The sequence below is a fragment of the Falco punctatus genome (assembly GCF_963210335.1).
Source record: "Falco punctatus genome assembly, chromosome: 2".
Classification (NCBI taxonomy): Eukaryota; Metazoa; Chordata; class Aves; order Falconiformes; family Falconidae; genus Falco; species Falco punctatus.
The window spans coordinates 59,937,050-59,962,818 of record NC_137581.1 but is presented as its reverse complement, the minus strand read 5'-3'; positions in this window follow the sequence as shown (position 1 = coordinate 59,962,818).

The window sequence follows — 25,769 nt, the reverse complement described above, 5'->3', positions numbered from 1 at the left end:
CAATCAAATCAAATAAAACCTGAATTAGAGGTACTGTGTACCAGCAGAATATACTATTTAAATAGAAGATTATTTATGCTACTTGTCAAAATCAGTCCTCTGTGGTAGAAGGCACTATATTTAGGTAGGAGCTCTTTAGGTACAACCCTGACCATGAGACACCCTGGCAGTGGTCTTCCTATACAAACCCAACGTTGCCTTCCACAGGGCTGCATCTGCAGGCTGAATTTTAGCTACCCAGAACAAGAGCAATAAAGCTGGTGGCAACATGACAGCGTGCCAGATTTTAGATAAAAGCAGACAAATTACATACATCTAATTCCCAAGACCTTCTGAAGACAGGGTAGGGCATGTATGAATCCATGGTTCTGAATTCACCAGCCATCCCACCCACCATGGAGATGAAATCTCAAAATGTCACAATTCAGAATCTGCAACCTTGGGTTTTAAAGTTGTTCTGTAGAGAGGAAAAAAATGTACTCATTACTTGGAAATGGAATATATATAAGTGCATACAGGAGCCAATATACAGAATACAAGAAGTTTTGCCAAAAGGATTTAAAACTGTTCAAGTGAAACTCAGCTGCTTTGATATTTCTATGCAAAAAGTGAGGCTTGGTTTCTACCATTTGAGGTTTTGCAGTAGCAGTTCACTCAGATCAGGTTTCATTGTAACCTCCTGGATCCACTTATAACCAACTATTAAACATTTTCTTTTGGTAAGGAACTTTTCTTACTTGGTTTCTGCCCAGATAGGAATGACTTTGGAAAGTCTGAGCAAAGTCCACACATATGTTCAATTTAGATTAAAGGGGTGGTGGGAGGAGGGTACTAGCCTTTTTCATTACTGAAGTTATTTTAAAGTGACAGTCTTCAAACTAGAAAATTATTGTGCATTTTTACTGAATAATATTTGCCCATGTAATGAAATATTTAAAGGATTTTTTTAAAAAGAGCAACCACAGAACAAAACCACAAAGCAAACAGACAAGAAAAACCTAACAAAAGAAAGCCCCCCAAAAACCAGACACAACTATTTCTAGTATTACAATACAGACACACACATACATAACCCAGCTGAATATACCAAGGAATGATTCTACACATCTTCTAGTGTGCCAGATGCCTCTGAAGCCCACAATGGGCTAAGCTAAACTCCCTGAACCACAATGAAGACAGGAGAAGTTTCCCTCAGTACTTTTTCTTCCTGAAATAGAAACCATTTGCTGCCTAGCAAAAGGACATATGCTAAAATTCCAAAGCACTGGTACCCAGATATGCTAAAATATACATCTCTGCTGATCTGGAAAAATTAGAATAATTTCATAGGAAAAACAATACAACCCATCTTAAATCCAAGCTACATATATTTATTATTAATCAGTTCCACTAGAAATCGCATGCCCCTCACCAAAAAAAACCCAAAAAACAAACAAACCAAAAAACAACTACAAAACACACATACCCCACACACACCCACACACCCCCCAAAAAAACCCAAAAACTTACAACATCCCAATCAGGAGTGAGGAGAAGTGTAGAGGTAACTAAGAGCTCTTCTCTATAAGCAATATAAATAACTGTGCAATGGGGAATGCAACTGAAACCAGCTGTTTGAAATTAATCTGACATGCAAATTCCAGCTTCTGTACTTTTTGTTTCTGCCTTTGTGTGGGGACTTTGTGAATTTTCATGAGTTTGTATCTAAGGAATCTTGTTAATGAAGGATTAAAATTAGCTTAACCCAAGTGCAGTTGAATTTGGCTTGACTAGAAAACAGATACCTGTTGTTTTTGGTGGTTGACCAATTAATATAATTTACTTGTCACTGCCACATATGGTGTTGTAATTGCAGATACATTTTCTTACCTTCTAGCCACAAGGTAAGTCAAATATATTTACACAGTCATTTTGAGGAAGTATCTGCACATTTTTTGTATACCAGTGGACACTAAAATGTTAGCTTCCAATAGTTCACATTAACCTGAGCCTGAAAACTATTTCTTCAATAAAAGCATTACTGTTCGCTAAGACCAGATGAAAAAGATGTCACTTCAACAAATGTTTCTTAAGTTTTTAGCATAGGAACTCAGAGGTTTAGAGGCAGAAGTGAATGGCTCCAAACCTGAATTCTTGCTGAGGAAGCAGAAGAATGTCAGCACACCTTTGCCAAAGCACAGTTGTGCCATATGCTACAGAAGCTTGTACCTCTACTGAGCTGTGCTAAATAATGTTCTACAAGGCAGAGCAAGTACAATTAATACAGAACAGTTTATTGAAGAACTTGAGGGAAGCATTTTAGGTGGTAGAGAAAAGAGCAGGAGGAAGGGCAATTCATTCAGAAGATATTACAGAAAAACTGGACTGAGTATATTTTCAGTGCAACAGGCATGTCTGACTTCCACTTTTTCTCTTAAACTGAGTTTTGCCAATTTATGTGTATTGGCAGCTCAAAGTTACATGCAATACATGAAAATGCACAGTGCTAAACAAAACATAACTTACAGACAATGACCATAAAAAATAGAAGCCTGTAAGTAAATAGACAAGATCACTTTTGAAAAGCAGTAGTTCTCTAAATGATATTTAGAGCGATCCAGGTCATGTGGCTATTAAAATAATCTCAATTAATTATACAGGATCTCCATTTGCTCCTGCAACTGATCTAGATGGGTACATTTATTTAAAGCATTACTCTTTCTTGCATTTCAGGGGAGGGAGTTAACTCTTCTGCTTCTTCAGAGCATAAAGTTAAGTATAAAAAATAAATTTTTAAAAAATGTATGCAGAATAAGAGAACAACTGCAAACTGTGAAAAGAAGAAAAGGATCACCATTTTGATATACCATATACTCTTAAATGAAAGACAGAACTAAAAGCAATGTAGAGTTCCATTAACTATTTAATGGCTTTGTAGAATTAGTTCTTCAGCATGCACATACATGCTTACACACAGTATTCCAGTTAGTGCAAGAGGGTAATTAAAGCAGTTAACCACTTAACAGTTCATGGCCATGCTCAGGTAACTTCAGCGATTTTGTTGAGTGATTACCAACTTTGGTATTTTTAAGCCCTTTCTCTAACATCAAAACCTGCAAAAGTCTAACAGATGTCAACAGTCTTGTAAAGTAGATTGAACCTTTTTGGCTTTTAGAAGGAAAAAGTGGTAGCAAATATGAAGAGCATTAAAGACCTGTCTTATTGCATGCCTACTGACAGGAATAGGTTTTACTTACCTGGGTTTACCTCAAAATAAAAAGAAGAAAAATCTTAAGGTGGAAAGACATAAGAAATAATTCTAGACAGAGGAAAAAAAAATATTTTGCTCACCAAATCAAAATATAATGAATGTATTTCATTAGTACATCTTTCTGATCGCTAAATCTATCAGGAGAAGTAGAAAAAGTACTCTCCTCCTATAAATCCATTGTCTCCATATAGAACTGTGGCAGCAGAGAATGGAGTCATTTACTGAGCTTTCATTTCAGTAACAGTCTTTCACTACATTGTTTGAAGTCACTCTTCATTTTAACACCATCATTTGCAATTTAAAATAGCGCAATTTACCAAGGAATTGCCTTAATAAGATTAAATATTTTCTGCTGGCTTTGAGTAGGATTCATTACATAAAATGAACATGATTCAGACCAGTATCGAGACCACTGTTTGTAAGTTGCTTAATTTTCCTGTCTGTACCCGGAGGGCACTTGAGTTTCTGTTCGCTTAGGCAACAGCAGTCATGTTCTGCAAGTGGACAAGGTACTGTCTGCCAACCACATCTGAAAGCACCAGTAATACAATTGGGGTTTGGTTTCTAATTTCAAGTCAGAGACTGAAAAAAGAAAAAGAAACAAATGCATTGTCTTCAGTTAAAAAAGGCATATTGTCCTGTGTAACTGCAATTCTTTGCTGAAATAATTTTGAAATAATTCACACCTCTTTTTCCCCCCTTATATTTTCAAACTTATTGTGGGGAATTCTGTTCTTCATGCTGCACATCCAGTAGAAGGAGTTCTACCACCAGTTTGTCTCCACAAAATCAGCTAAATGTTGGATTGCTGATTTTGAGGACCAAAATAAAGACTTTTTAGTAGCACATTCTGCACATCATCTCTGAGTAGCAATTAAAAAGGAATAATTTCAGTCTGCAAGTCCGGCTGTCTTCCCAGGAAGCATGCTTGCGATGCTGCATGCCTTTTCTCAGCTTGAAATCCAAACCCAAAGTGAGCACGCTGCCAACTTAGCTGTTCAGAGACAGTTGGCAATAACCTTGTGAGTAGTGTATGTGAAAATAAAGATAAATAAAATCTTAAAAATTATGCACTTGAATTTCAATATTTGGGGAAAAGTTTCAGCCCCAGACAATGTATATAAGCTTTAAGGAAAGGGTTACAGCTTCCAGTATGCCTTTGAGAATCAACTATCAGCTAAGATAAAGAGTATGTGTTGTCTAGAGCTTAAAGTTAAAAGCTGGCTGGCCCTGTGTTGTATTTTCCATCACTGCCCATGAGTTACTATAAGAACTTGCAAAAAATCATCTGGCCAATCTGTTTCTATTCCCAAAAGAGCAAATCAAAGCTAACGTACTTACCTTTATCCAGGACTTCTGTGAGCCTTAGATGTATTTAACCCTCTGTGTGATACTAGCAGATATCACTATTGTAAGTTATTTGGGGCCAGATTCTGTCATCAGTTCTACTAACACAAATTCAACATCATGAGCATGGTTTATTTTTATATACAAATGGGTGTAGATAGGAGTTGAATTTGTACCATATATTTATTTTCAACCTTTTTTAAATTATTATTTGTAGTCCTGATTGAAAAGGAAAGGAAAGAAAAGAAAAAATAAAAGAAGGGGAGGGGAGGGGAGAGGAGGGGAGGGGAGGGGAGGGGAGGGGAGGGGAGGGGAGGGGAGGGGAGGGGAGGCTTTGCATGAAGAGATATTCCCTTGGGAAATTATATCAAACAGGCATTAAAAAAAAAACAAATAAGAAATGGACAATACACCACAGAGGGAATATTTTAGTAAGCAAGCCTTAGCTGTGGGGGAAATCATGTCCACAACAAGTCCAGTAGAATAGTGTAGTGGATCTCTCTACATATACAAGCAATTTCCAAGCAAAGCTTTACATGAATCCTCTGGAACAGGCCCAGCCCCATAATATATACAAAATAATTTTCTGTATATACGTAGCACAGTAATTACAACCTGTGAAAGGTTAGTTTATCCTTCAGAAAGACTATTAGGTAAGAATTTACTATATGGCTGCAAGTTTGACCTTTTATTTATTTATTTTTAAGCAATAATCCAGGCAACTTGCAACTATTTTTGTTAACTTAATTTTGTGAGTGTAGAGTTTGGTGGGCTGAGAGATCAGGGACATTCCAAAACAATCCCTGCACAGATGGTGAGATGTAACATAAGGTGAGAAACAGAGAAGCTGCCACTTAGCTACCCTCTCAAAGTTAGGAATAAGCACCTGGTAAGCATGTACAAGATAATAAACAGGCTGTTGAGTTTTGAGAGAAGAGCTACTCAGTTCTTTTAGACTTTGGGGTTTTTGTTGTTTTGTTTTTGATTATTTTTTTTTTTTAGCAATAACATATGGATGCCAGGAGGCCCTCATATGGGGTAAAAAAATGAAAATAAATTAAAACCAGAAGTGGAATAAACTTCCAAAGAAATAAAAACTACCAACACAGCCTGATGTCTAAAGTTGATAATGGATTTGTATTTCCTCTAGTCCTCTGAATTCTTTATCACTGCATTTCCCTGTAAATTATTAGGGTTGCATTTGGCATGTGGAAACTTCTGTATCATGTGTCCCAGTGAATTACAAAGGGATCTGCAAGCAGAAAAATATATTGCCTCTCCTTAGGATTTAATATGTTGACTGCCCTCTAAAAATGCAGTCTCTATCAGCACAAATTTCATTCTTAACGTCATCTGTTTGACACATAATTGACTTAATTTAATAATGCATGACAATATTTGATTTGGGATTGTGGTTCATCCAAAGACACTGAAAAATTGAACGCACTTACCCAGCAAATAAGAGCTTTAAAAAAAAAAAAAATGAAAAAAGCAGCTTATCACTACTTTGTGTGTTTAAAGTAACCACCCCCCTTTAAAATAAAGCCTCTCTTTTATTTGGTTTTGGTTTTCCCCCTTTAACCCATAATTACTAGCAGCAAAATGATTAGATAAAAAAGTAAAATAAATATTTTTTTTCCTAATTATGGCTTGTATGTCTTCCCTATTTTGCTGTATTTTGAGCACAGATTACCTTACATTTTCCCCTGAGAACTCTTCTTGATTGTTTTGGAAAATCACCTGCACCTAGATGGGGGAAAATAGCTTTAATAAACAACACAGAAAAATGTCCACCTGATGAAAACAATGTCAATAGGGGCAAAGACCAGTTGTTCCATATGAAAATGCTTTAAATCGGTCTGGACACACTTTACCTAAACATATGGATACCACCACACTCCTTTAATAGAATATTGCTTTATATTAGTAACTGTTCTTTGAAAATATGTTCCTTGACTGTTCTTTAATGCATCTACGCCACCTCTCAAAACATTCTTCCAACATGGGAGAACAGAGGTTCCTATTCTGCAGGTGAAGAAATGAGAGAGTAAAGGTCGTAATTCCACTGAAATTCATGAGTCTGTCAGTTATTTGGTATGTTTCTAAAATCCAGAGCTTTAAAAAAGACCAAGGTACATAAAGCTGAACTAAGCAGAGATGAAAACAGTAAACCGGAAAAAAAAAAAAAAACAAAAACAAAAAAACCTTTCTAAAATCTCTGTTCAATAGCTACTTCAGTCTGGAAGCAGCAAAGTGCTCCTGGCATGTTTTATGCCTCTTTTGGACCTGGGATGTACATAAGCTCCATCTGCACCTAGCAGCTTGGCATTTCTGCGGTGATGTGCAAAACCCTTCATAAATTGTATTCTATGGCCTGGGTGACCAATGCATATTTCTGAAACCTACTGCACTAGGCAATTCAGCCTCCACATCCTCCATTTCTATAATGTCTTCCTGCAAAGTCATATTCTGAGGTAGGGGAGCAGATTGAATCCACATCTGAATGAAGCCATAATTCACCCCTTTGACTGACTCTATAGTTCCCAGTTGTAACTGATAATCATACTGTGTTCATTTTCAAGGGATGTTTGACACTCATAGTGATTGACCTGGTCACTAAGTAAAGATTTTTCTTTGAATGTTTTATGGCACAGAAAACTGTTCCAGAATGTAATGCCAAAGACGGGAAATGCACTCATTACAAGAAAAATGGTACAAAAATTAAACCAAAGTATTTTCAATGTAAAATGTAACAATTTTCACAAAAATACAATCAAAAAGTTCTCAAACACAATAAAGTTTTTTTGAAATAAAAAAAACAGAAATATATTTTGTGAAGTGAAAGGTTTTAGAAAGGAAGAAAAAGCTATTTCTGTACCATTTTCATCGAACAATGCAAATCTTAGTTATTTCCTGCATTTAACAAAGCAGATGTAGAAGGAATGGATAGAATAACAAACATGAAGAAAACATGGCTTTTTGTCAGTGACTGTAGAATAAGTTATTACTCACAGATATATGTTATGGATTGGCAACCATGTTGTAACAGTGGCTGCTCTGAATTCTGGCTTGCTTTGCTTGTCAACAAAGATAATTTACTGATTTGATTAAGATTTCTTTGCTTTCTTTTTTGAGTTCTTTCTCATCTGGATGAATTTTCTGATGTTGCACAGCACAATTTCTCCTAACGCCAGATGAGAAGAGGCAGATGGGGAAACATGGACTGGGAGAGTATGTAGGTAGAAGGGAAATAAAAAAAGTAGGGAAAGCAGAACAAGATCCCATTTTTCTAAGTCATCCAATAGTCACAAACAAGGCATTCTCCCTGGTATATGCTGGTTTAGATGTTGCAATGGATGAATTTTATAAACATGACCACAAACTCTGGTGAAAGACTGATTGCAACCTGTTTAGTCATTTTTCTGCTAAGAAGTTATCTTTTTGATATATGAGCTCTATTGCCTCTAAATGTTGAGCTAATTCTAAAGTTTCCTGGTAATGAGATAAGCTCAGCACATGAAAACTGTAAACTGTGTGTGGCTAGAGATTGCTTAGTATCAATGCAAATTTGATCAGATGCCTCACTATTTTCAGAGAGTGAACTGGAAGAAGGGAGGATAATAGTGCATAACTTTATTCTATTCATTGAATAGCCTGACGTTGAAATATCCTTTTTGGTCCGTTGATTTCTGATCATATCCCTTACTTGTTTGCAACTCACCATTTAATATCATGAGATTATCTTGGTGTTCTTTTCTATTTAGGTTAATTTAGTCCATTTTTTCACCCTTTTATAGCAACTTCTGTTGTTACTGGCTGTTATACCTCATGAACTGTGAAACACTTCCCAATAGCTGGAAAAGGCCTGCAAAAGTCTATTTCCAAAAACTGCAATATGTGACACTGAAGTGACCTTCAAAAGCAGTGTTTTTTTCTCCAGTGGAGATAAATGAATAACTTCTGCAGTCACTTTCCATTTATATTGATTTAGCTAAAAGAACTAGGCCCAGAAAATCCAGCTGCTGAAAAGGAAGCAGAGTTAGAGCTGAATTCACCTTTGTGAATAACATTCTGTTCTGTTCAAGCTGGCACAGGTTCTGCATTGATAAGCTCCAAAGAACAGGTCCTTTAGAATATGTTACTTCAAGAGTTTAATGTGTCTCTGAGCCTTTTTATTCATTCATTTGGTGGGGGTGGGGGTGGGGTGTATTTTCTTTTTCATTTTGCTTCAATTAAACTATTGTTTTATTGGGGTACATTTTCAATTAACTCCTTCAACTTGACAACGTATGGGTTTGCAATGCAAAACTGGATGTCCACTCTGCCTTTATGGCTGAGTGGAGAGGATCAAAGTTTTGTTGATCTTTGAGAATTCATGTCAGCAAGGCAGTGGCCTTCACCTGCTTCAGCAATATTTCCTTCTCTAGGATGCAATGAGGTTGAAAAATGCAACATTTTGTGAACACCTTCTATACACAAATGAATCTGCTTCAACATGAGAAATTTGATGGAGATTACTATTTGCTGAGTCACTCGCAGCATAATTTAATTACAGCAGCATTGCCACAAAACAAGCAGTGAGTATCTCAGTGGCATGACTACATATTAGTCTTTGGGATGATGACAGGGATCTCTTGTATACAGATGAAATCTTCTGCACAGTCTATTTGCCACTACCATTTTCTTTTATTCTTACAGCTATGGAATCTAGAATTGACTAAACTATCTAAAATGAAGTGTTACCATTCAGCTCCACGATAAACAACTCCTGATGCAGGAATAGTTATTTCACAGAACACAGAATTAATGTGACAGAATTTTGATGACTGTTGACAACATTAGATGAGGTCAGCTGTGGTTCTGCACTGAAGACAGAGATGCCACCACCTCCCTGAGTAACGCTTTCAGGGCTATGCTGCTTTCCGGAGCACTTTTATTTTTTTATTAGTAACTAACTTCAAGGCTGTAATGTTTGGCCACTGCTGCTTGCTATAGCATCTAATGTTACTACTGAGAAGAGTTTGCCTCTGCTTTCTTTGTCAATGCCCTTCAAGCACCTGTTGACCATTATTAGACCTCCCCTTACTCTCCTTACTGAACAAGCCTAGCTCAGATAGTCCAGCCTGTCTTCATATCCATTGACGCTTCTAATTCTCTTGGCAGCTCTCCCCATTCCCTCTTCAGTTTTTTGCATTCCTCTTGAACTATGGGGCCCAAACTAGACACAGTGATATTTCTAAATGAAGATGTAACTTCTTGTAGTCTGATGAGGTAAAACTTTCTCCTCTCATATTTCTCTGCTATCAGTTCAGCAACAGCAGTGATGTTTAGCAAAGTCTCTTGACTTTGAATTTGACCATTACTCCTATAGTAGTGCCTATTGTACATGGGGTTTCTAGGATCCTCAAAGACAAGCTATAAGCAGGACTTGTGGACTATTAAAGCAAAATGAGAATAGGTAAAGCTCACTGTATACAAGTTGAGGTGAAAGGTACACTAGTGACAGTGAATTTGTGGGTTTTTTCATTATTATTTAACCTTCGCTACACCACTTAAAGGGCATCAGCAATGACAAGCAGTTCAGTATGAGACAACAATTCAGTGATGACCACCTGATTTTGCCCTTTTTTTTTATATGGTGACTGCTGGCTTTTAATCTCGAGTCAGATTTTAAATTTCCTGGTAGTTTAACTCTCAACAAATGACAGTAAAATGGCAAGTGACAAGTGATTGCTTAACATCAAATCAAATCTTGCTGGATAACTCACTGAAATGCCTAGATGTTAACTTTTTAAACATTGGTTTGTGAGGGAAAAACAGGTACATTAAAATTATCATTAGCTTTCTGATTCTGTATTTTTGCCCAGACTAGCTTGATGCACCTGTAACAGACTAGAAAAAAGAAAAAAAAATTCATAGTGGAGCTTATGCGGCATCCTTCTAGCATCATTCGTGGCAAAAATTAAATCAGCCTATTACACTGCATTTTGAATAATACAATCATCAGATGGTCAAATTCTTTTTGACTGCCTGTTTAGCTTAATTTATTACAACTCTTCACTTACGGAGCTTTGAAATGGAAGATGAAAAAAATGTTATTAATGGAAACAATAAATAGATGAGAGGTGATATTGAAAGTTAATTTAAACATTTTAGGAACATAAAAATACAAATTCATTAAATGAATCAAATATGTGCTGAGCCTGACCTAGTTAGACAGTCTTGCAGCACAAATCCAAGCATCACCAAAAACTGAATGCAGTGTATGGATTCAGGCTTAAACTTCAGAAAACAGAAAACTTGCAATTTTATAAGATGATGGAATGCTTCAGGAAAAAAACCACAAACCTAGTAATAAACAATGTATCTGCCTGTACCTATGCTTTCAGCATCTGTATCTATGTGAAACATACTGAAGTATTTAAACATGATCTTCAACTGAAACATATATGCGACTCCTCTAAAGACAGGTCTTCCATCTAAGATTTTTGTGGCATTGTAAAATTACTTTTCCAAAGTAAAATAGCAGCAGAAAATGTGACCATATGTCCTGGTTTCAGCTGGAATAATTTTCTTCTTAGTAGCTGGTGCAGTGCTGTGTTTTGGATTTGGTGTGAGAACACTGTTGATCACACACTGATGGTTTTAGTTGTTGCTTTGTTTATACCAAGTCAAGGACTTTTCAGTTTCTCAGGCCCTGCCAGTGAGAGGGCTGGAGGGACACGGGAAATTGGGAGGGGACACAGCCAAGACAGGTGACCTGAACTAGCCAAAGAGGTGTTCCATACCATATGGCATCATGCTGAGTATATAAACTGACAGAAAAAGAAGGAAGGGGGGGACATGTGGCATTACTATGTTTGTCTTCCCCAGTAACCATTATGCGTGATGGAGCCCGGCTTTCCCAAGGATGGCTGAACACCTGCCTGCCCATGAGAACTGGTGAATTAATTCCTTGTTTTGCTTCACTTTAGTGTTTTTGCTTTACCTATTAAATTGTTTTTATTTCAACCCTCAAGTTTTACATTCCTTTCTGATTCTCCTCCCCACCCCTCTGAGTGAGGTGGGAGTGAGCAAGGGGCTGCGTGGTGCTTGGTTGCTGGCTGGGCTTAAACCATGGCACTTTTTGGGTCCCACTCTACACTTGCACCAGCAGAAAAGCATGCAGCATTTGCACTGCAACACTTACAGAGGTTTATACAATGGCAGAGTCACGTCTTTCATCTTGTTCTTTGTTGTCTTTCTGATAATTTCAACATTCTATTTGTTCTTTAAATTGATATTCAGCACTAAGCTGACATTTAGAAAATATTCACAATGAGTCCAAAATTTCCTTGTGGAATACCGATAGCTAATTTACAGCCAATCACTTTGTGTGTATAATTAGGATGCATTTGGTATTTCCCCCCCTTGAAAATTATTTTGTATTTATCAACAATGAATTTAATTTACCATTTTATTGTCATGAGAGTCTTCTGTAGTATTTTACAGTCAATTTTAGTTTTAACTATGTGAATAATTTCTTATTACTAACAAAGCTTGACATCTCATTACTCATTCTGTTTCCCAATAATTTATGAATATATTTAACAGCAGAAAAAACTGATAAAAAATACTAATTCTGTTCTCCATTGTAGTTTCCATTAATGAGTGGTAATAGCCAACTCAGACCCATCTTATCTATGCAAAATTAGGGTACTTTTTTCCCACAATGTGAACCGTATTACATTTATCAACACAGAATTTCCTTTACCTTTAGTGTCTAGTCATACAGTATTGTACTGTCCTTTGCAGTCCTACAGTCAACTTTCATCTTTGCTGCCGTTAATAACAGTATTAATTAATGAGCTGTGTCATTTGCTATTCACCCTCTCCCCAGGTCAGTTACGGACACGCTGAACAGCACAGGCCATGGCACAGATCGCCATGGCACATATCACCATGGCCCTCCAGGGCTAGACCTTAGTGAAAACGTACTGTTTACCCCCACCCTACGTTTCTGACATTTACCCCATTATTTATCCATGTGAAGATCTTCCCTCTTATCTCATGGTGGATTATTTTCTGTTTTATCCCTCTGGTGAAGGATATTGTTGAAAGCCTTTGGAAACTATATGAAGTAAATCTCTCTGCTCCACACAGTTGTTGCCTCCAGGAAACTGAACTTTTAGCTGCTGCTTTTAATAATCATTTCCAGCTTTGATGCAATTTTATTTATCAAAATTAAATATTACTGTGGAAGATTCTGAAGGAACTTTTTAATCTTTTTTGAGAACATTAAAATTTATTTGATTTATTATTACAAACAGGCTTTTCTGAATCTGGCTGCATGTCCAGCTCAGGCCTAAACCAAGAGATGTTTCTTTTCTTGTGGATTTTTTAATTAGGATTGCTAACAGGAAGTCCTGTATGTTGTCTAATCACTTATTTCCTACACCATTACTTACTGGAACATTACCCAGTTCACATGGAGGTAACTGGAGTCTCCCTTTATCTTTTTGCTTTTAGTTGTTGCATTTTACATTACCATTTATTGTGTATTTCCATCTTCTTAACTGACCAGTCATAGTCAGTCATTGATTGACTAGGCATAGTACTATTAACATTCTGCTTAGTCAACCCTTCATGTTAATTATGGGAATGCTCTGTTGCTTGAACTTACAGTTAAAAGTATTTACTTTATTTCACTTCTTTAACATGCACTGTTAACTCTTCCATATAATATCTTGTCTCTCATTTCTGTATCATTTGTGTCCTGCTATTACGGTATTTCACTGATGCCTCTCCTATTTCTGAGATGCCTGTTATGTCATACCTCTTATATAATCATAAATTCTTCTACTTCATTAATTTTTATCTGACTTTTCACAGAAGCAGGCAAACAATTGAGCTCCTTCTCTGTGCTTCCCTTGTAATTCTCTGCTGAAATGGGACTTGAAGTGTTGTAAATGGTTTTTAGTATTTCCAACCTGAATTTAACAAGGTCTGTTCTATCTTTTCTTTTTAAAGAATTTTTCAGACTTTACTGGAAAAGCGGAACAGTTCATCCCAAGCTTTTGAGTTCTGCAGATCCTGATGGTATTCCACCATCTGAAGTTGCTGAAACTTTCAGTGTTAAGTGACAGCAACCTTCCTTCGGGTACAGTGTCTACTTGTTGTAAACATCATAATTGTATTGGGTTTGCATGGCAAGGTTCGGGTAGCAGGGGACTACAGCAGTGGCTTCCAAGAGGAGCCCTTAGAAGCTTCCCCTATGTTTTGATGGAGCTAATGCCAGCCGGCTCCAAGCTGGACCTGCTGCTGGCCAAGGCCAAGCCCATCAGCAATGTTGGCAGTGCCTCTGGGTTATCATATTTAAGAAGAGGGACAAAACTGCTGTACAACAGCAGGTGGAAAAGAAGAGTGAGAAGATATGAGAGAAAGAGCCCTGCAGCCCCCCAGGCCGGAGCAGGAGGGGCAGGGGGGCTCCAGGCGCCCAGCAGAGATGCCCCGGCAGCCCCTGGCGAAGCCCCCGGTGGGGCAGGCTGTGCCCCCGGCCCATGGCGGTGAACGGGGGAGAAGATCCCCCCCTGCAGCCCCTGGTGAAGCCCCAGGCCGGGGCAGGGGGTGCCCGAGGGAGGCTGCGACCCGCGGGCACCCGGCCGGAGCAGCTCCTGGCAGGGCCTGTGGCCCCGCGGGGGGGAGCCCGGGCCGGGGCAGGTTCGGGGTCTGTGACCCCGCGGGGGGCCCGGGCTGGAGCCGGCCGGGCCTGAAGGGCGGCACCGCGGGGGGGCCCGGCCGGGGCGGTGCGTGAAGAGCTGCAGCCCGGGGGAAGGGCTCCCGCGGGGGAAGGTCGCGGAGGAGCCGCTCCCGTGGGAGGGACCCCGGGCTGGAGCGGGGCAGAGCGTGGGGAGCCTCCCCCGAGGGGCAGGAGCGGCAGGGACGGTGCGAGGGACTGACCCCAGCCTCATCCCAGGCCCCCGCGCCGGTGGCAGGGAGGAGGGAGAGAAACAGGGAGCGAAGTTCTGAAGTTAAGCCCAGGAAGAAGGGAGGGGTGAGGGGAAGGTGTTTTAAGATTTGCTTTTATTTCTCATTACCCTACTCTGATTTGACGGGTAATAAACTAATTGCCCCAAGCCGGGTCTGTTTTGCCATTGATGGTAATTGGTGGATGATGACTCCCTGCCCTTATCTCGACCCATGGGCCTTTCACTGTACTTTCTCTCCACTGCTCAGCTGAGGAGGGGAGTGATAGAGCAGCTTTGGTGGACACCTGCCATCCAGCCAGGGCCAAACCACCACAAAAAAAATAAATCCATATTTGATGTAAGGAAAAGAGTACATATGAAAGACAAATACATTAAAAAACCACACATTTCATTCTATCTACCTTGAGAGGAAATTTCCTTCAGTTTCCTCTTTCCCCTTCCTACCACATAATACAAAGACGGCAGATAATTGTCTCTTCGCAAAAACTCAAACGCTAAAGTAAGAATATTAATTTTGTCCATTTTTCAGAAAGAAAGAAAGGTGCTTTAAAAATAATTTTACTGCTTTTCAAATCATTTCTGTTAAATCTTTTCCTTTATAATAAAAGTCACTTTAAAGTAAATGTTATATTTACTATGGGAACCTATACTCTACCACAGCATAGTATTAGTAGACTTTACAACACTAGATAAAATGTCTTCGACATGAGATGGCAACATTTGTAAACTAGTTATACTCCTAAAGCAGTAAGAGATCTATTACTTTTCGTGTATTAACACAACTCCCTTTTGAGGAATTAATTAAGTAGTTTCTTTCAAAAACTGTTTAAATCAAATGACTGTAGGAATTTCTCAGTTACATGCTATATGCCACTCCTGGCTCACAACATTAGTTAACAGTATATGCTAAAACTAGAATATTTTATGTATTTGATCTACAAACATTAGTGTAATCTATTTTTTTATATAGTTAATATTTTTAACTCATTTTTTTCTTTTGTGGTAAAATCAAAAGAAAACACAAATACATCTACCAACACTAGGGGGACAGAGGGGAAAAAATTCTTAATTTATCCAAATTTATTTCTGTAATTATCTGTTTTGTTTTCTTCCATTTTTCTATCTGCACATCAGTATAAAAGCACCTCCAGGTCTACAGCTGAAACCAACATGTAGGTGAGGCCTTGGAGGTTGCTGTTAACCATCTGTGTCTCATCTGAAGATGTTGGCCAGCACAAGTCATTTAGCCTAGGGCACATTCTTAGTTAGTGGGGCAGCTGTTGCTGCTAGTAGTGGCAGTGTATTTTGTAGGACTTCATTAGACTGAGTTGCAGTTAATTGATGCATTCTGCATAAATTTTCTAAGGTTATTTTGTTTTGGGTATTTTTTAAAGGCCTTTTTATTCTGTATAATTTTGTGTGGCAAATAGAATCTTTTCTTTCAAGAGCTATTTAAGGGAAAGAAGCCAAAAAGACCATCTTTGACTGGTAAATGTTTGGGGAGTTATTTGTGTGGGGTTTTTCTGTATGTGAATTCCACTAGTTATACCTGTTATCTCACATGAGATTTTGCACACCTTTCTCAGAACTTAGTCTTTTAAAGAGTGCTGTAGTTAGCACCCTTGGGATGTGTGGAAAGCATAAGCTATTTTTGTCCTTATGAACATGATGAAAGGTGTAGTCAGGTGCTAACACAAGTCTTACAATACAGTCTGTTAAGTGCAATTGACAAATATATTACTTCATTTCAGAATAACATAGAAAGCAAAGGCTTAAGAAACTGATGTTACTGGTGTTATCACTTAATAAACACATAAAAACTATCCAATGAGACACAGGGTGTTTTGTAGATAGGATATGTAACAGTATTAAAGTATACTTGCACACACTACCTGCAAAATAGTTATAGTAATTGTAACAGTAAACAAAAATTTGATGTATTTGTTAGTAATCCAGTACTTAGAGCTACTCACTCAGGATCTGGAGATCTAGGATCAGTTTCTCTCTATATCTCACATGATAAGTAATCTATCCCATCTTCTAGGAGAAGGATCCAATAAGCCAGCTACAGAATGTCTAGTGACTGTGTTCATTCAGTATCTAATGTAGGTATTATATCACTGTTAATTAAGAAACTTAAACAATGATTCCATGGTCATCTACCTTGGACCTACAGCTACCTTCTTACTCTGAAGCACAGCAGAGAGCACATCTGAACTTAGTGCCTGCCCATCCCAAGTGAGAACTTTAACCACAGGAGTATCATGGAGTTAGAACTACCATCTTAACACCTCATGCAAACAGTGGTTTTCTTCATATAATTTTTTTAAGCACTTATTAGATCAGAGAGAGAGAATTACTCTACATCTCAATGCCTATGACAGTCACTTGCAGGGTGAATCCGATGCCTGCTCCAATATTTAAAGAATTTGTATGGAAAGTATTCTCAGGAAAAAAAAAAATCTGCCAAAAAAAAACCCCTTTTGCTTGTTTGCTTGATAGTTTTTTATACATTCTGCTGCAGAAAAAGTGTTCAAGGCAGAAAGGTTTTCAGATAGTAGGTTCAGGTTTTCTGTATCACTGGGAAGTTTTAGTGACTGAACTGCTAGACAGAGAGTCATTATGCTCAGTTGTGTAAGTCCAGGCTTTACTTCATATTCAACCTTTCCTCTAAGTGTCTGAAATGCAAATGGTTCAACAAAGTGATTCGGGTAGTTGAAACATGTTCTCGTTTCATTTCAGGTGAATTCTCTTAATGAAACTGGCCAAACCAGAAGTAGTTCTGTCTTCCTGAACAGTGAGTGCTCAATGATAAAATATTAATCCAGTTCCAATAAGGGAGCACTAAGTATGCATAATTGCTTTGTTCTGTTGACCTCCTTTTCCATGGGCCCTAAAGCACAGATCTATTTAAACACTATCAGCAATTCCCTGGATTGGGTTGGATTGGACAGAGTTGTGCTGTTTTATAATAGCCTTTAAAGTCCTTGGAGTCACAGAGCAGGGCCTTTGCAACCCTGGGCTGCATTACCACTTCCTTGTAAGTTTGATGGGCCTGGTGCAAGTATGACCTGCATTTTCTTTGCTCTGCTTTTAGGCACCCCATATCTGACTTTGTTTGTGTATGCACCTCCATATTTATCAGGAGGTATCAGCAGTCCTAGGGTAAAAGGAGAATATGTGATGGAGGCAACTGCCTATCTCCTCCAGAGAAGACAGAATAAAATTCATCATTCTTTTCTTTCATCAGTCTCCAGGGCATGCGATTATCTGTATTCAGTAATTTATGAAATGACTTCTTTTTGTTAGCATGAATTACTGCTACGTACATCAGTAGATCAGTCAGTAAAAATCTAAAGTGAATCACCTAATTAATACCAGTTGAAAAAGAGATGTACTTAAAATTTCAACTTAAGTTTTGGTTTCTATTAAAATTATCTTTTGCAAATTCCCTCAGTGAAGTTAGGATCTGCAAAAGTCTCCTTGCATGCACAGATGATAAATGGATAAAACTGAAAATTAAGGTATAGCAAGATAAAAATCTTTTCCTAAGATACCCATGGAAAAGAGAAAACTAGGACATTTTCTTAACTGAAGACACTTTCTTCTCTACAGCTGTCTATTTATAAAAATCATTATATTCTTAGCATAATCAAAAGATTTCAGAAGTAACACTGTCAGTTTTGTGGACTATGAAGAGACACTGCCAAAAAGGATAGAGATAACTGGATAGAGAAACTTCGTGTGCTGGCAAAAAAGTACTTCTGAGATTTATGGATTACAAAGAGAGCATGTAAACGCATAGTCATACTGTTTCTCTTTTATACCCAGCCAAAGCCACTAAGAATGTAATCTCATTAGGTTTAAATGGACTACACATTGCTTTGGCAATATTTGTAAAACTCTATGGTTTGGTGATTAAAGGGAATGGAAGAAGTGGGTTAATAAACTCTCTAGTTTCAACTGAATATAATTTTAATTATAAGACAATAGTAGTACTTTTAGAAAAATAAATATTTGAATACCCACAGAAGGTAATACAGCACCCTGTATTTGACATTGATTTCACATCTAATACAACTGTAGTCATATGATTCTGTAATTCATTTGTCCTGTTTACTGAAATGGATACTACATGACCCTTGTAACAGCCAGGAAGAAATAGATGATGAACACCATAGTGAGGGCTTAATGGGATAACAGAAAGAAAATGGAGATTAAACAAAATAAAAGGAAATGTTTTATATCTTTTCTTACTATTTGGACATAATGACGGAACCACAGAAAAATGCCTTAGCAGATGGCAAGTCATCATAATCAAGCAAATTAATGGATCATGCATTAAAAAAAATAAAGTGGTGGGTTATTTGACACACACTGTAATTACATTGGACATATTGTTTTCAATAAACGGTAAAGGACAAATTAACATTACAGTCGTGCCAACTATGTTTCTAAATTTGCTTTTCAAGCTTTTAATTAAAATCGTAAATTATTACTGCAGCAAATTAACACTTTTAATAGGATTGAAATGCATTTGAATCATCAGCATTTACTTTTTTTTCCCTCCCAAAAAACAGACTTTTAAAAAATGCAAATCTAAACAATACAGCACCTCTGTAAATACTAAAAGGCTAGATGACATAGTACTGTGCCCTGAACACACATATGTAAAACTGCAGCCTTTGAAAAGTGATATGACACTGTGGTGGAGTTGTTCTTTATATTAGAGTAAAATACAAAGGTGTGGATAATAAAGAAGTAATCTATTTTTTCAGTCTTTACACTTCAAAAGATTTCCTAACACAAACAACTACTATCTTAAGTTGATCCAATGTATTTAGTTTTGAGGATCAGGTCTGAAAAACTGAACGCAGAAAGAATCTTTCTGTTGGATTCCAGGAAAAGTGAATCAGATTACGTTTTCCTATTATTTCAAAACCACTATATCTTTCTCCTTCAACCTGGACACTTTTCCATCCCTTCCTATGATTATTATCCTCTTATCCTGATCTTCACCTATATCTCTGAAACTAGAGTCTTTTTTTTTTCTTTTTTTTTTTTAAACTAGATGAAAACGAAAAGCTAAAGAAAATGGAAATTTCCTATTTATAACACTCACTGAAAGAATCAAAGATTTTCCAGAAGATATAATTTCCGACATTATGATGCCTGGCAATTTTCTCATCCAGCTCAGCACATTTAGCTGCTTAAGCCAGGATTTAAGCACATTGTAACCCTGATAATAAAGATAAAACAAGTTCTGTTTTTATCTAGTCAAATTCCATGTGCTTAGTTGCAGCCTCTCCTTTGTTCCTGTTTTTTCCTCAAAAATGGTAAACTGAAAGTATGGTATGAATACTTCACTACCTATTTGTATTTCTTTGATCTACACCACTAATTCCAAGTTCCAGTCTATTTCCTGTGAAGAATTCAAACATGAAGTCATGTTGCAATGACTTCCATTGCCCAGCAACTATCCTGTTAACATCTCTACAGATACTCAATATTTCCTAAAATAACCTGATATTTTTTAGAAAGCTTTGGTGGCTTGAAAGAAATCTCATGGAAAAGGTTAGAGTGCTTTTGTGTTATGTGGCTCTTCTGCTTACTGAAATGGGCTTAGTGATACATTACAGATATGTTTGGAAGCACAAAGATAAGTAGTGCAAATCCCACTTAAAATAATAAATAATCTGGTTATTCCTTTTAATCCAGTGACCAATTCTGAAGGGTTAATTCTCCTCCCTTTCCATCTCTATGTACTACATTTACAAAAAGAGAAAAAAAGAAGAAAAAAAAAAAGTCATACCAATCAAGTCATGTGAGCCAGACAATGATATAGGAGGGTCACTTCTCATTTCTGTCCTTGCAGGAGTACTCCAATCCTGTGCTTTAACCAGATAGCGAGATTTTGCAATATTCAAATGCTTTTGAGTAATGCTTAATTTCAAAAGTCTTCTAAAAACAATTTTTAATGCTCTGGAAAATCTCACTCAAATTGCTGGGTATGTGCTACACTTAAATATATACACTCATACTCCCAGAAGTTAGTAGATAACAATTTATAGATATAGTTTAATCATTGCAGAATTTGGACGTTATTCTCTTGGTTTATTAATAAACATCTGCTCTGATAAGAATAATCTAAAATAAACAATTTACCACTGTAATCAAAGCTATCAACTATTTTTCATTGTGAGGACTACTACCCTGTCTTATTTACAGTGATCTAGGAGAAATTTTCAGTTTCTCCTCAGCTTTTTCAGAAATATTTTTATCACCTTCACTTGAATCATTTATTCTATCTTCAGCCTTAAAGGAGATACTTCCATTTCCATAGTTCAAAATGTTGTAGCACCATATTTGCATTCTTATACTTCTGCTGTACTTAAATAATCATTATCCTCTACTGCAATAATTATAGCCCATATAAAGCAGGTACTGCACAGCTTTAACTATGTATAACCCATCTCATTTTAGCATACTATTATAGGGATTTTTATGGCATTCTTAATGATATATTGTAACAGATCATCATACTTAATTTACGATAATAAATTTATTTCATTAATATTAATGTGACCCCTTTAAATACTCTATAGCAGGCATTTGTTTTTAATATATTCATTCAACAATTTCAGTCTTAGGAACTATGACAGCACTTTTTCTATTTTTTATTGTCCAGAGCTTGAAATGGGTTCACACTGGGTTATGCAGGGCTGGGGCTGTCTATGTAATTTCGTGTGAAAGTATTTCGCAGCAACCAAGTATTTTAAATAAACTGCATAAATATTTTACAATTAAGATCAAATTAACAGATTCCTGAGGTGAAATCCTTGCCCCACTGAAGTCAATAGTTTTCTACAAAGCAGATCTTTGTAAGATCTTTCCTTGTAAAGGAAGCAGATCTTACTCAAATAGATATTCATTTTGACTGAATAAATAGGTGTATCATTGATTCCTTCCTTCTCTGTCTTTGCTTCCATTCATTACAGTAAAACAGTTAACAAACATGTATCTAGCAATTAATATAAAGTATAGCATTTGGAATTAAATATTTTATATACATTTATACACACACACGTGTATCTGTCAATCAACCAAATTGTGCAAGGGAAAAATATATGTGGGATGTTTCTGTATCTGGAATGTCTTCCATTTTCATATATGTTGAATAACAGAGACACATTCACACCACTGTCAGTGCACCATATTTCATCTCTTACTATTTTTAATAATGTCACTGCAGGAGAACGATGAGGCATACTACTCTTGTCAAATCATAAATAACATGTTTATAAAGCAGTGTCATAAATACACATCTCCTTTAATGAAATTTTTGCACAAAGAATTTAATTGAATCATTCTGGTTTCTTTTTAATAAATCCATTATGCTTAAATAAAATTATTAATGCTTTTATCATGTTCCCTACCCAAAGAAAATTTGAGGTCACTTAAAATAACACTGACTTTCAAGTTTACTTAGAAGTATAGAGGCAGAATTCATAGACATGTTACCTGCAATGAGTAGTTTCTAATAGATAGTTTGGTATAAACAATGCAGAGAAGTTTTATCAGAAGACTGAATATGTCAGACATTTACTCTATTCATATGTAAAATATTATCTAGAGGAGTTTGTTTATGTTTCAGTGTGAAAGTAATTATTAACTAAGAATATTCTTAATCTAAAAAAAAGATTAAACAGTTGCCTGTAATACTTAGGGAAATCTTCAATTCTGCCTAAATTAATCTATTCTCTAAAACATTCAGAAGATGGGGTTTCTGTTGTATTTGTTATACACCAAACTCTTATAGTGGCCTCATCGGACCAGAAAAGACAGCAGATCTAAGAGAAACGAAACGTCACAGACTCAGACTGAAGATTTTCCTTCACCAAGTGCTCTAATTTGATGCTCTGGCTCTTACCAAGCCCTGAATGTTCATGAAACTTCAGGATTTAATTGGCTTTGACAAGTTTATTATTTTCTTGTATTTTACCCTTTTGTCACGCTGCACTGGAGATGGGTTTGGTTTTCAGGAGAGAACTGACAGGTAAGGAGGAAAACTTTGCCTTTGCATAACATATTCTTAGGAAACCAAATTAAGATGCTTTTTGATACCTACTAAAGGAACCTTGTGTTCAGTAAGACTCCCTGAATCTAGGTACCCAGACAAGCAAACAGCAGCTAAATGAAAGGAAATCTGCTGTAATGACTGAACTTAAGCATTCTTTTTAGATCTAATTTTAAAATCATAATAATTAATATTTGTCATGATCAAATAACTTTCTTAATTATGATTGTCCCATTTCCTCTCAAATATTACAGCTGCTTATTTAACACAGAAACAACCAAAAAAGACATATAGGTCCTCATCTACTGTACTGTGAAGATTAATTATTTCTCCTAAATCTTATTCCAGCCTTCTTGACATTCTCTTTCTTCAGCCTTTCCTAACCCCTTTAACTAGGCAAAGAAATGGCTGTATTCTGTAAACACATCTGTATGGAAATAAATTGCACTGTGTTTTTTTTCTAATAAATTCACAAAATGTTGAAATACTGAGCAAATAATTTTAAGCTGTAAATTTAATTTGTATCCACTGGTTTGGTTTTGAGTTTTCCCGCTCCATTTTCCTCATAGCTAATATTTGATATCTAGAATCTGAAAATGAGGCCTCTGGATACACGGATCTTGCCTGAACTGATATCTGCATGAGTGTTACAGACATCCCAGGCTGTTGGTTCCCTAGCTATCAGGATTAAGGACCTGCTTTGTGCACAATGTGGACAAGATACAGGAGTTCTTTTTCCATGAAACTGGGCTAAGTGATACAAACAGAGTGGGCTTCAGTCATGTAATAGGAAGTTGGGACAGCTTCAAGGCAAACACCTGGACTTGTCACATATGGAAACATCTTCATGTCCTCTGTTGAGATGTAGCTGTACAGTGCTTTCAAATATCTTTCCAAAATCAAATCTTGAGTATTACATGAACTATGCAAATATACACCCCAATTTTAATATATGCCAATTTGTTAAGGCTCACTTTGTTTTAGTAAATAGAGCAGACAATTCAGTTAGCTTGTTCATATTTTCTACATATTATTTATTTATTTATTCATTCATTCATTCACACATAAATTAAATACTTTATATGGACTGTTTTGCTTTAGACCTCAAGCAGCAAAGGGTTTAATAAAGGTACTTACGTTCATATTTGTCATTCAAGGTTATCTGTATGAAAGAGGACTGAATGTCTATTCTAAGGCTGTATTTTGTATTTATTTTCTGTCTCCTCCATGCTCAGTCACCATGTCCAGAATAAATAATGCAGCCTAAAAATCACATCCAGTAAGCAATTAAGTAAAAAGACCATGAACATAATTTTTACACCATGGTTTAGACTTCTGGTCATCATCTAATGAATCAAACACATTTTGATACTGATGCAAGGAAGAATATGCTGCATGATCTTTACTGGTAAAAGGCCTTTGAATATAATTCTGACTAATGAATAAGAAATTAGATGTTTGGAGAAACTTTTTACTATTACTTATTTTTAATATAGTGCATATTTTCTTGCTTTCATGTTTTTGTAATTTTTTTTCCTACTTTTTCCTTCCATCACAGTTCCAACAGGACATTTTGAAAAGCAGTAGGGTTTACTGTTTCCTTTCTAAACAGCAAAAAAGGATGAGAGGGTGAGATACTCCTGGCCCTTTATTTCATTATTACTGTGTTTTATACACAATACAACTGTATGCATCTACTGAATTTTTCCACAATTCAGCATTGTAAAGTCTTCTAGAAGGAACCAGTCCCACATTTGCAGTTCATACAGAGTACAATATGACAACACAGTGCAGTGCTTCACACTGTCATACTGTATCCAAGCATAATCAGTGTAACCAGAATAATAAACTATTAAAATAATAAACTATTAACCACATTAACTCATTAAAGTTGCATGAAATCTCAACATATACCATAGCCCGGTATTCTGTCTTTGGGTTTATTTTCCTTAAATAGCATGCTTTCACAGGAAGAGAATGAAATTAGGGGTGTTAAAACAACTTAATATAATAGGAAAATTAGCACTTAGAACTGTTTAGCCAGAATGTTCCCAATTACCTCCAGCCTGGGCTTCTGAAATCTTTCACAGACCTTCTTATTTGAGTTTTTATTTTTCAATATTTTTTCACAAAAATACTTCTTTTTTCTTAAAGAAGACAAAAATAATTTTTCATTACATCTAGGGAAGAATATGAAAATAGTGTTTTTTCTAAATGTGTTCACTAAGATTTCAAAGAAATTTTACTCTGGATTTATTTATACATATCTTAGAGGATTTTCCCTGTTCCTGAAATGACTGTGAGACACAAAAATACTTCAGGTTTCAATCACCCATCGAGACCTGTCCATTGTCTTATGTCTCCTACTAATGTTTGAACATGTGGCACAAAATACAAAGAAACATGCTGACAAGTCAAATTTACTATTAACTGTTTGTAGATTCACAAACAAGTTGAATTTCTTCAAGCTTGCAAAGAATTGTCCTGCCACAGTTAAGTATAACAGAACTGTGTAATGCTTCAGTGGTCCTGAGGTGAAAAAGTTTCTCTCATCTGGAAACCTAACCTTAAAACAAATGTGCTCAATAATTTTCTATATAAAAATCATTAAAGGACCAAAGACATCCTGTGCTGACAAGCTGGCAGCAAATATCAAACCTAAAAAGGGAAAGTGATTTCAGAAATGCAGTTCTCTAGGACACTCTTACGTTCAATTTTATTGAACAGGCTTTATATCAACCTAGTATGACTTTATTTTCTGTATATATCAGCAGATTGACAAAGTTCGGTATGTGACAAAGCCATAATAAATTTTCTGCAGAAAAAGGCCTGTGAACAAAACTTCTGTAGTGTTTAATGTGTTGATTTTCTTCTTTCTGTGTTCTTATTTTAGGATCTTTCAATTTGGGGAAGTTGTACTGCAAGGCTTAAAATTAACTAATTGACATATTTTTGAAAGATAAATCATCATAAAGGTATAACATAATATAATTTATGGTGACTTAGTATGCTGGTTTGGCTGCAATAAAAAGTTCATTTTCTTTATAGTAGCTGGTATGGGGCTGTGTGTTGGATTTGTGATGAAAACACTATTCTTAATGCAGAGATGTTTTCCCTACTGCTGAGC